The following is a 10,182-nucleotide window of genomic DNA, read 5'->3' as shown; positions in this document are numbered from 1 at the left end:
AACGTTGGCATGTGTTAATGCAGTAATTACCATGCAGTTTATATGTGACTTGCAAACAAATTTGTTTCTCTTTCATCAGTCTTTGACTTGTAGAAGTAAAGTATCATGAAGTATTCTGTAAAGCGTTAGGCAGACAGCGTGCGACACGTCGAGACGTTGGTTAAACACTGGCACACAGGAGGTGTGATGAAGGTCGCATGCACTTTATAGCTTCGTTTATACAGCCAAGTTCAGCCTGCATCTCTGCGCACTCTCTTCTTTGGTGGCAGCAAAGTCTGAAGAACAACTTGACATTTAGTGCAATTTCTGACAGCAGAGGTTTGGGGGATGTCGCCTGCCAAAATGGAGGGCTGACTCTTCTCGGGAAGCACTGCCCACCTCCGGGTTGTTGTGTTGGGTTTTTTTTTATTATTTTTTCCTCCCAAACTGTATTTATTTGCCCCGTGTGCAGACAGCATGGCTTTGATGAGCGGGTCTGCCCCCGGTCCTGGAAGAGCGCTTCTTCCCCCCGCCTGCCCTCCTTCCCCCACGGCATAGGGAACGCCGGGCGCCCTGGCAGAGCCGGCAGGGATGCTCCCCGCTCCCGCTGGCCTGGGAAGCTGGGGCAGGGGATAAGGAGACGTGCCGGCAGCCGGCAGGGCCGGGGGCGGGCGGGGGCAGCGCCACCCGGGAGCAGCCGCAGGTGCCGGGGCCGCTGCCCGGAGCATCCCGGCTTCTCCTCCAAAATAACAGTAATATTAATATTATTATTATTAATAATAATAATGCTGTAGTAGTATTGAAGTTTCTAGCGCGTGTTTTTTTCGGAGGAAAGGCTGAGGACATAAGCTCTAAACCGACAAGTATTTTGGTAACACTAGAAGCGCCCTCCGCCGCCAATTATTCCAAAGCAGCCGAAAGGGGAAAGGGGAAAAAAAAATAAAGGAAAAAAAAAAAAAGGAAAAAAGAAAAAAAACCCCACAAAAACATCAACAAAAAAGTGTTATTTTTAAGCTACTGCCGTTTTCATTAGATACGGGTCCTCCGGTGCTGTCGCCCGCAAGTTTGTTTCCCGGGGGCTCTCCGACTTCAGTCAGATTAATTAGGGAAGGCAGGAGGCGATGGGATTCGCGTACGTGCGGCGCGGCCGCCCTGCCCTGCCCTCGCCGCGCCGGGCGGGGTGGGGCGGGGCGGGGGGCGCATCCCCGAATGCCCGCATCCCGCCCTGCCTCCCGCCGGGCGGCCACTAAAGGGTTAAGAAACTTGGCTGGAGAGATGAATGGCGCGGCGCGGGGAGGGGCCGGGCTGCGCCGCGGCGGGCGAGGTGGAAGGCGGAGAGGGAGGATCGCGGCTGCGGGTTAGGCTTTGAAAGTCAGCCTCGCAGGCATTGCAGCAGAGCCCCGAGCCGCGGAGAGCAGCGCAGCGGAGCTCGGCTCGCCCTGTATGTGCCGCGGGGATGCGCGGGGCGGGGGGGACGCGCGGACTCGGGGGTGGCGGGAGGCGGCGCGTCCTGCCCTGTCCAGCCCTGTCCTGTCCTCCAGCCGCGGGGACCCCTCCGCTCGCCTCGGCTCCGGCAGCCGCCGCTTCCCCGGAGCTCTCGGCACCAGGGCGGCGTGCGCGGCGGCCGCGGCCGGAGCGGCTCCGGGGGCTCGGGCAGCCCGCCCGGGAGGAACCGCGGCGGCTGCGGGGTGAGTGCGGCGCTGTTCCGCCGGGGAAATGGCCGAGCGGGGCGGGCCGGGGCCGCGCTGCCGGGCGGCGGCACCGGGGAACAATGCCGGGGTGAGCCCGGCGCGGCGGCGACGCTCGCCCCGCGGCACCCCCGGCGCGGACGGAAAGTTTGCCCGGCCGCGGTGGGTTTGGGGGAGCCGCCGGAACGGAAAAGTTACTAGTCCGCCCCCCCCGGGACCCGCGAGTGTTCCGCCGAGCGCCGGCCGCACGCCCGGGCCCCCCTTTGGCGGGGACCCCGCGCTGCCCCTCCCGGTGCGAGCCGTCCGCGGGGCCGCTCGCTCGGTGCGCAGCGGCTGCGGCGGCGCGGGTGCCCGGCCTTGCTGCCGGGGCTGCGGGCAAGGCCACGCCGCCCCCGCCGCCTCCCGGCCCTGGCGCTGCCCGCCCGCCGCCACCTGCGGGCCCGCGGCCAGCCCGGGGCTGCCGCCGCCGTCCCCGCTCGGCCGCGGCTCGGGCTCGGCTCCCTGCGCCCCCCAAAGATGCCTTCTCATCGCTTCGGGCTCCTTAGGGACGTCGCTGTTTCCCTTCTAGACTAAAGGTTACTTTTCCAGACGTGGTGTTTGGTTGAGGTTTTTTCTGTGTGTGTCCGCGAAGCCCTCTAAAGGTGAATTTTAAAATTTTTTTTCTCCTCCCCCCACTTCCACCCTCCGTTTCTCCCGACGGAACACGTTGTTTGAGGTCCTTCTTTCCAAGTGTCAGGGGGTGGTTAAGTTGGAAGGTAGCGAAACCTAAGGAAACGTAGCGTGGGCAAAACGGGGCAGCGTTGTAGCGAGCAGACAGCCTTGTATCTGTGCTGCACCCTTCTTCTGTCTTGTCTATCCCGGTGATCTGCTGGGCTTTTAATTTAAACAAGGATTCAGCTAAAATGCTTGACACGTGTTGAAGGTGTTGGAAAAAACCAGCGGGATTTCTGGCTTTGGGATTATGTTGCTGTTAAGAAGGCTGAAGTGGAAGTTGTCCTCTTTTGCCTCATCTCTCTGGAATCTGGAGACTATATCATTCCGTGTTTTATTTTGAGGGGACCTGCTGCAGTGTCAGACAGCTCACAGGCTGATTAGAATTTAACTGAGTCATGGCACTATAAATGTTCAGAGATACCGTAAAGCTTTATTTAACAAAGAGTGCGAATCCAGTCTGCAAAGAGCTATGGGGAGGAAGCAGTCACTTGTGGAAAGGGGGTGGTGTGTTCCTGAGCGGGTAGGAAACATTTTCTTTAATACACAAATGCAATTTACTGCTTCTGGGGCTGACTGAACACATGAGAGAGTGACATATTAAGATGCCAGATGACAAAAGCTCTCTGAGCTGAGGATATCTTGTGGTTGGGATCAGATTTAATGGCATCTGAGTAATTCTACTCTATGGGCATTAGTAGCTAACATCTTGGAAGGCAAAAGTTCTCATCGAGAATAGTGTTCAGGCAGCTTTGGGGTTTTTGCTGTCTGAGGCAGCTGCTTCCCAAACTTGTGGTCGAGAAGTTTGACTTGTTCTGTCGGTGGTCTCCTGAGATAGAGTTGACACGGACTCCAGAGGAAGGCAGCAAGTTAGTCATGGGTGAAATGCCTACGTGAGGGTGTTTGTGTTCTGTGAGTGCGATGGGAGAGGTAAGGAGCAGTGGCTGCACGTTTTGGGCAGGGGTGAAATCTGACCTGCTGCTAGACTGGCCTGTGGTCCTGGGTTATCTAATGAGTGAGAGCTATCAGTGGCTTTCAGGTTTTTGTAGGCCGTGCATGCTCAGAATACAACATGCAGTCGAATGCCAAGTAATGTTGGATTGAGGTTTTTGGGCCTTTTTCCCTTTCAGTCTTTAGGCAGAGGATTGCAGATGAAAACATGTGCTGCTTCTCTGCTCCCTATATTTGTTTCTTTTTCTCAAGCGAAAGATGTGCTAATCCAAATTTATTATAGTCATAAAAACTGTGTTGATAAAGAAGTAAAAGTAAATAATGTTTTTATATTGTAAACTTAAAAGGGATCTAATCACTGGCTGTATCACCTGCAGTGTTTGATAGTTGTGTTTGGGGTAAATTTGTTCTGTAAAAGGCATCAAGAAAATTTTTAAGTGATTCAGTAAAGGTTGTAGAACTCAAACGTGAATTAACTTTATGGTGCTCGTATTTTCCTGTAGTTTTGCTTAAAAGAATTGACAAAATCTTGCTTGCTTAAAGCTTATTTTGTCTCTTCAGAGCTAACTTTATTTTTCAGGCTTTGAACATTGGCAGAAAGTTTATATAATGCCAGCTTTATTATCGTTAGCAGTGAGAACACTGTTAATTTTACCAGTGACAGTGCAGGACATGACTATGATAAAAGAGAAACCCTGTTTTGCCTTGTGTCAAACACATGTGTGAACTTGCCCAAGGCAAAGCCAGGGAGTTGCATTTCCCCCAGTCAGCTGCCCTGCTCTAGGGCTGTGCTGGACACCTCCTTGCGAGAGCTATCGGAGAAGACACGAAGACCGTAAGGTTTTCGTGAATTACCATTTTAGAATAGCTCTTCAGGGCTTGCCTGTACCTCAAACTCCAGAAGTTGTGTGGTTGTGTTTCGTTTTCCTGTATGTGAATGTGCAGGGAGTGGAGGGGATCCAGGAGAGAGTGTGGGGTTCCCAGCTGGGTGCCTGGTTTGGGGGCAAAGGCCCCTTTTCCAGGAGGGCAGGGCTCATCTCCCATGTGCTGAGCAATGGGTTGGGTGATGAGCAGGAGGCAGGGTTAATAGGATAGCTGTCCTATGGATTGAAAAGGATAAATACCCTTTTGGGACAAGAAGTGCAAATTTTGAAGTATAAATCGTTGCTGCTCAGGAGGGCAGGCAGTGACAAACAAGCAGAAAGGTATGTAGGTAGGGAGTGAGGCCTGAACAAGGGGAGAAGGTGTGAAAGTATATGCATAAATGTACAAAAAATATAGGAAGCATAAATCTGACAGTCTGTCTAAACAGTCTTGAACTAAAGACAGAAAGAGCAAACCACAAATGCTGTTACCATTAACCTTTCTTCCTACCACCAGGCCAAAACGATAAGAACAGTAACTCTGAGCTGTGCCGGCCTGCCTGCAGCAAACAGTGGGAGAGCTGGGGGGAAAAGTGTTTAAGAGGGTTGTAGCATTGCTTTTGGACTTTTTGGTGTTGGGGATTCATTAGTTGCATTAGAAAACACTGAATTAGAAAACCGCATACAAGGGTTGGCAGCCAGTACTTCTGGGTGCACATCTGGGGTCACGTTAAAACTCAAGGGTTTCCCAGTGGGAAGGTATTCCTTGGGAAAAGTGGGCAGAGGGACTCTTTTGGTAAAGATGAATGCCTGCTCTTTAGGGTTTCTGGATTATTTATTTCAAATACTTGGAAATGCTAGCAGACCTATTTAGCACTTGAAAGAATTAATTTGGTAATTTATTTGGCTGTCTGTTGCAGGTCACTTGGCTTGATGGTTGAAGAAGGAGAATAGAAACTAAAACTCATGTAAATAAATATTCATGTGTAGAAAGAGGAAGAAGCAGTTGCTAGACATCTTAGCTTGGGTCAAACCCCTCCTGGCACAGTCTTCTTATACTTAAATTGTTATTAGAGCTCATTGCTCTTGTTTAATTGCCTGTCTTGAGTGAAATTTTGTTTTCATACCACTTATTTCTAAATACCATTGCCTTCAGCAGAGGAAAACCAATTTTGCTTGTAGGCAAAAGCAGATTAAAAGCAGAAGCTACAGATCTTCTGTTTTAGTCACTGGTTTCTAAGACCAGGAAAGAAACTTGGTGTTGGGAAAGACTTCTGAGGGGATGATCCTCCTTTCCCACAAAAAAGGAAGTTGTGAGGGTGTTGTGAAGAGATCAGGTGCTAGATGTAAAATGTGTTCCAGTCTTGGATGAAACTATTATTTGGAAACAAATAAAGGAGTATTTAATTTGCCCCCAAAAATAGTTCATGAAGTTCTGTGTTGAAACATACCCAAGCAGTAAGTCCTGCTCACAGATGAACAGTATTTTTGTTCTCAGTGGTCCTAGAGTTGGTATTGTTGTTCTGACTTTTTTTCATAGCAAACTTCAAGATTCATAGCTACCTGCTTTCTGCTGCTTCTCTGTGCCCTGTCCCACTGGGAAAAGAGAGAGGGAAAGTGAACTGAAAAGGCCTTTTCAGTGATGTCAAAACCAGGGCTTGCCTCAGATGTAGAGAGAAATGATGATTCCTTGCCCCAGGAGATCGCCTTGGTGGTGGTGTTCATGTTGTCACCTACCCTGCATTTTTTTAGTCCATAAAAGAATACAAATCAACATTCCAAAAAAGCATAAGGTGTGTAAAGCAAGTGGTTCAGATGCGAAGTGTTGGGGAATAAAATATTATTCTAGAAAAGTTACTATTTTTTCACCTTAATTTTTAAAACATATTGAAGGAATATGATGTTTTTCCCTGAAATTACAAATTGTTGTTGTCTGTTCACAGAACTCTCTTAAACCTTTTGTAGTCAGCATTTGTTGAATGCTGACCTAAAGGAAATCCCTTCCATGCCTTGAACCTTGATGGCAATGCTGTATGGAGTAGGTTTTTGTGTCTTGTTTTGTTTTTCCCTACTGTGTAGGAATCTCTCTTCTCTTGGAAGTAGAAATGATTAAATTCACCCACTTGTCAGTGGTGAAAAACATTTTGTCTATAGTATAGAGCAGTAATACTGGAATTAACTGTTTTTCTCAGATTCAGGTGGCTTGAAAAGATGAATATGTTTTTTTAATAGCTCTGCTGTCTTCTGCTCTTTGGGACCTCTTGTCCCCATTGTCCACAGAAGATTCCACATTCAGCTTATTTACTTTTTCAGTAAAATGGAGTTGAGAAGGCTTTGAACTATTTTTATTAGCACCTTTGTCACTGTACCTGTCATTTCTCTGTTAATTTTTGCTGTGATGGTAGATCTTTCTTTCCCCCCCTCGCCGAATACAAATTTTGAGGATTGCACCCCTTTTGTGGTGCAATTTACCTTTTCATTTTGTGATGTATATGGAAGAAGGATTTAAAATAGCATCTGCATGTAGTATTCCAGGGCATTTACTTATTTTTCAGCTTAATTGCCCCTATTGTTGGGCATCTTTTGCTGGGTCTTGGTGCTGGCAGTTGTCAAGTGTGCTGCTGTTATTTCATGTACCTGAAAGCCTTGAATAGGTGTTTTTTTGGATGATGACCCATTGACCAACACCTGTACCTTTTTTTTCCCAGTTAGCAAGCAATTGCAGTGCTCAGAGTTGATATTTTCTCTAGTCTGGCTTGGACCCAAGTGGTTTTGTGGAGGGAGAAATGCTCAGATGTGCCCCCAGCACACACACTTCCCACTCTTCCCCCTCCATCCTCTACCCACCTGTGGGGTCCTCAGTGCTAGAGGAATTCTGTGTTTGAAAAGCTTTTGTATGAATTTTTTTGTGGGAACAGAGGCCAAAGGTGGTGAAATAAGGAGGGGAACTCTCCCATTGCCAAGCAGAAAGAGGGAGGGGAAAGTTCAGCTGAGTGGTGGAGCAAGTATATATTCCTTTTCATTTTTTAAAGTGTATTTTATTGTATTTAACGTTGACCATGAAGCTCGGTGCTTGGGTGGTAGGTAACTCAAGGACCTTAAATAGTGAGGCTTGTCACAACAACAAGGCTGAAAGAGTAGAAATAAGAGTGATCTGGGCTGGCTGTAATTAGCAAAATTTCACTTAAGAGTAATAGATAAATGCTGAGAAGTTTTAAGGTTGTGATTGTAAAATGGATAATATTTTCTAACTAAAATAAAATAGTGTTATATACTATTTTTAAATCTCTCAAAAGGAAATATTACAGTTTCTACTGGTTTATTTTATCAAACTAATTTTGTTGCATTTAGCATTACACTCACCTGTTATACTCTGCTCTTGTCTTTTCCTTATGCATATGTAAATTAATAGAGGCTGTTTAACAACTGATTTTGATGTTCATGGGTGCAAGTTTGAATTGTTAAGCAGTAACCACTACATAGGAAGGAGGGCTTTCATGTCACAGCTGTTTTTTGAACGAAAGGAAGGAAAAGAAGACTCTGGCTTAGAGTTGAATGTGGATTTTGTTCTTGCAGAATAATGTCTCTTAGTACAAGTCTAGACAACATGAGTTGTTTCTGCTCGTTCTACTCATGGTTCTGTCTGGAAGATTTTGATTTCTGAAGTTTGGAGCTACATTTTTCTTCTGATATAAAAATGTTACTTGCAGTTCGCACTAACCAAAATAAAGCATTGCTTTCTGTTTCACCAACAGTAAGAAAGTAGATCAGGGCATATTAGGTAGCAAAGAATGATTTGCAGAATTTCATAGGGGGATTTCTGCTGTTCTTTTCAGATCAAGCATGAAATTTTTGAGGAAGAAAATTAATGCATCCTTGGACTCCTGAAGGAAGAGCTTTCCTAATGGAACCACATTCAAGGTAAATAATTTGTTTGGGTTGTTTACCTTGTTTCTTTGGTTTGGGGTTTCTTCTTTGTCTTGCCAAAGCTGTCAGACAACTGTGTGCCATGTATAAGCCTTTTAGGATTATAATATGTTTTGAAGTGATAAATGTTCAAGTTAATCCTCTTTTTTTACTGTAAGGTTTGGGGTTTTTTTAATATGTGTGCTGATTAAAGAAAAATAAGTATTTTTGTAACGTCTGAACTTTTTGTGTGTAATTTGCTGTTGAGTTCTGAAGATTTAGGCCACTTGTTTGGGAGGTAGCTAAATAGTGAGGAACTTGATTTACAGGTAATTTCAGAGTGAAAGAGAACATTAAATAACACTTACTGTGTTACCATCTCACTTATTTTTTAAATAAAAGAGATCCAAATTGAGCTTGTGTGGCAAGGGACCATCGCAGTAAAAACCATTATTAGATACTACGTTGCAATGGCTTGTAGACATTTAGCATTGCTGTCATTCTGTTTGGATCTGCTCCCTTGGTTCCCATTTCCTAAATCCTATTTTTCTCTGATACCAGGGAATAATTCCCCAAGTGTTGTCCAGTGATTGCTTGTGTATATGCACTTTGGTTTGTGAGTCATTTTATTCACTTGAGTAGCCCCACTGTCCTCGGTGGGCCTACATGCATGCCTAAGAACTTGAGAATGCTGATGAGCATAAAGAATACAATTTGGGCATGTAATGGTCGACAAGCAGTTGTTGTTTTGTTTCTGGTCTCTCTTAGGACTCATTTGCATTGCCTCCAGTGGCAACTTTTGTGAGCATTAGTAGGGAAGGTCTAGAAGCTGGAGGCAGTCATACCAAATCCCAGCCTGCAGAGCTTCTTATATCCATTGTAATGACACAGACTGCAGATGCAAGGATATGTTTTTCTCTTTTTCTTTTATTTTAAATAAATCTATGCGTTGCTTGACTTTAGTTGAATACAACATTGGCCTGTGTAGTGCTGTTCGAGCATCTCCAACACAATAGAATGTAGCCAAGTGAAATCATTAGAAAATATATGCACTTTTTAAAATGTAGGGATTTGGAAATAACCAGAAATTGATACTAGAGATCCGTTCTTTTCCCCCACAATGTTTTTTCTATTTGACTTTTCAAAAAAAGTTGAATGTTGCTGTAGTGCATCTTATAGTTGGCTGAGCAATTGTATTTACAGAAAAAGTTAATGGTATTACTTGTTGGTCTCAGAATCAGTAAGACAGGCACTTTGGAATTAAAACATAATTAATTAATTAGCAATTTAAAACTGGAGAATTGTTGTGATCAGCAGCAGATGGTCTCTTATACAGCTTTAATAGAACTTAGTAGACAGTGGCTTTTGTGGCAACAAGCCTTTTGAAATCTTTCACATCTTCAAAAACAGTTAAAGTAATTCAAAGCTCTGGTTCAAGATTGTTTCCTCTTTTTAAAAGGAGTTTTATTTAGCCAGAGTGGCAGAAGCATAAGCTGTAAAGAAGGATGTTGCACCAAGTGTTCAGCTTGTCGGGTGGTTAAGCTGAAGATTTGAGAGCATGTTTGTTGGTGTGTACATGGCTGGTAATCCCCACACAGTTTGCATTCTGTTTCTAACCTGTATTATAAAGCAGTTATGGGCAGCTGTTTTTTTAGAGTGGGGAATAGGTTTGTTTACTAGTTATGAGCACTAATTGTGGAATACCTCTGTTGGTATACCAAGCCTGCTTGCATACATAATGGCTTTATTGTGGAGAGCAGTAGTGTCTTGATCAGAGGTTTGTTATTGTCACTGGAATTAGAGTTCTTGTTTAAGTCAGAGTTCTGGACCCTTAGGGGAGACTTTTCTCCAACAGAGTACTTTAGAAACATATCTGCTGGTCTTGTTGGTGCTGTGCAACCTTCGTGAATTAAGGGATAGTGGAGCAGAAGGCAGCCATGCGTTAGTTGAGCTTGCATAAAAGGAAAAGTGCATAGCTTGAATGAATAAATTAGGTCTTTGTTTAAGAGTCTGAGAAACTTCAAAGGATGCAACTCACCTGGAGATGCACATGAAAATTACAGACTAATAGTAAGTTTAACCAT

At 45.4% G+C, this 10,182-nt stretch overlaps 1 protein-coding gene across 5 annotated transcripts in view; it reads left to right on the top strand.

The window, feature by feature from the left end:
* Positions 1-1,292: 1,292 nt before the first annotated feature.
* Positions 1,293-10,182, top strand: part of NRIP1 (nuclear receptor interacting protein 1) — a 73,947-nt gene continuing 65,057 nt past the window's right edge. For 2 of the 5 annotated variants that reach the window (XM_066208522.1, XM_066208514.1), the window contains exons 1-2: positions 1,293-1,420; positions 8,029-8,113. The gene's annotated coding sequence lies outside the window, so the exon portion shown is untranslated. Of the gene's footprint in view, positions 1,421-1,650; positions 1,668-2,265; positions 2,309-2,716; positions 2,902-8,028; positions 8,114-10,182 lie in introns of those variants that run through there. The other 3 variants (XM_066208521.1, XM_066208519.1, XM_066208520.1) reach the window with 3 other exon arrangements.

Source organism: Chamaea fasciata, unplaced genomic scaffold, assembly GCF_029207755.1.
Source record: "Chamaea fasciata isolate MVZ Bird 193981 ecotype frontalis unplaced genomic scaffold, bChaFas1.0.hap1 SCAF_2, whole genome shotgun sequence".
Lineage (NCBI taxonomy): Eukaryota > Metazoa > Chordata > Aves > Passeriformes > Sylviidae > Chamaea > Chamaea fasciata.
Note: the sequence above shows the minus strand (reverse complement) of the source record. Positions and strands in the feature narration are given on the sequence as shown.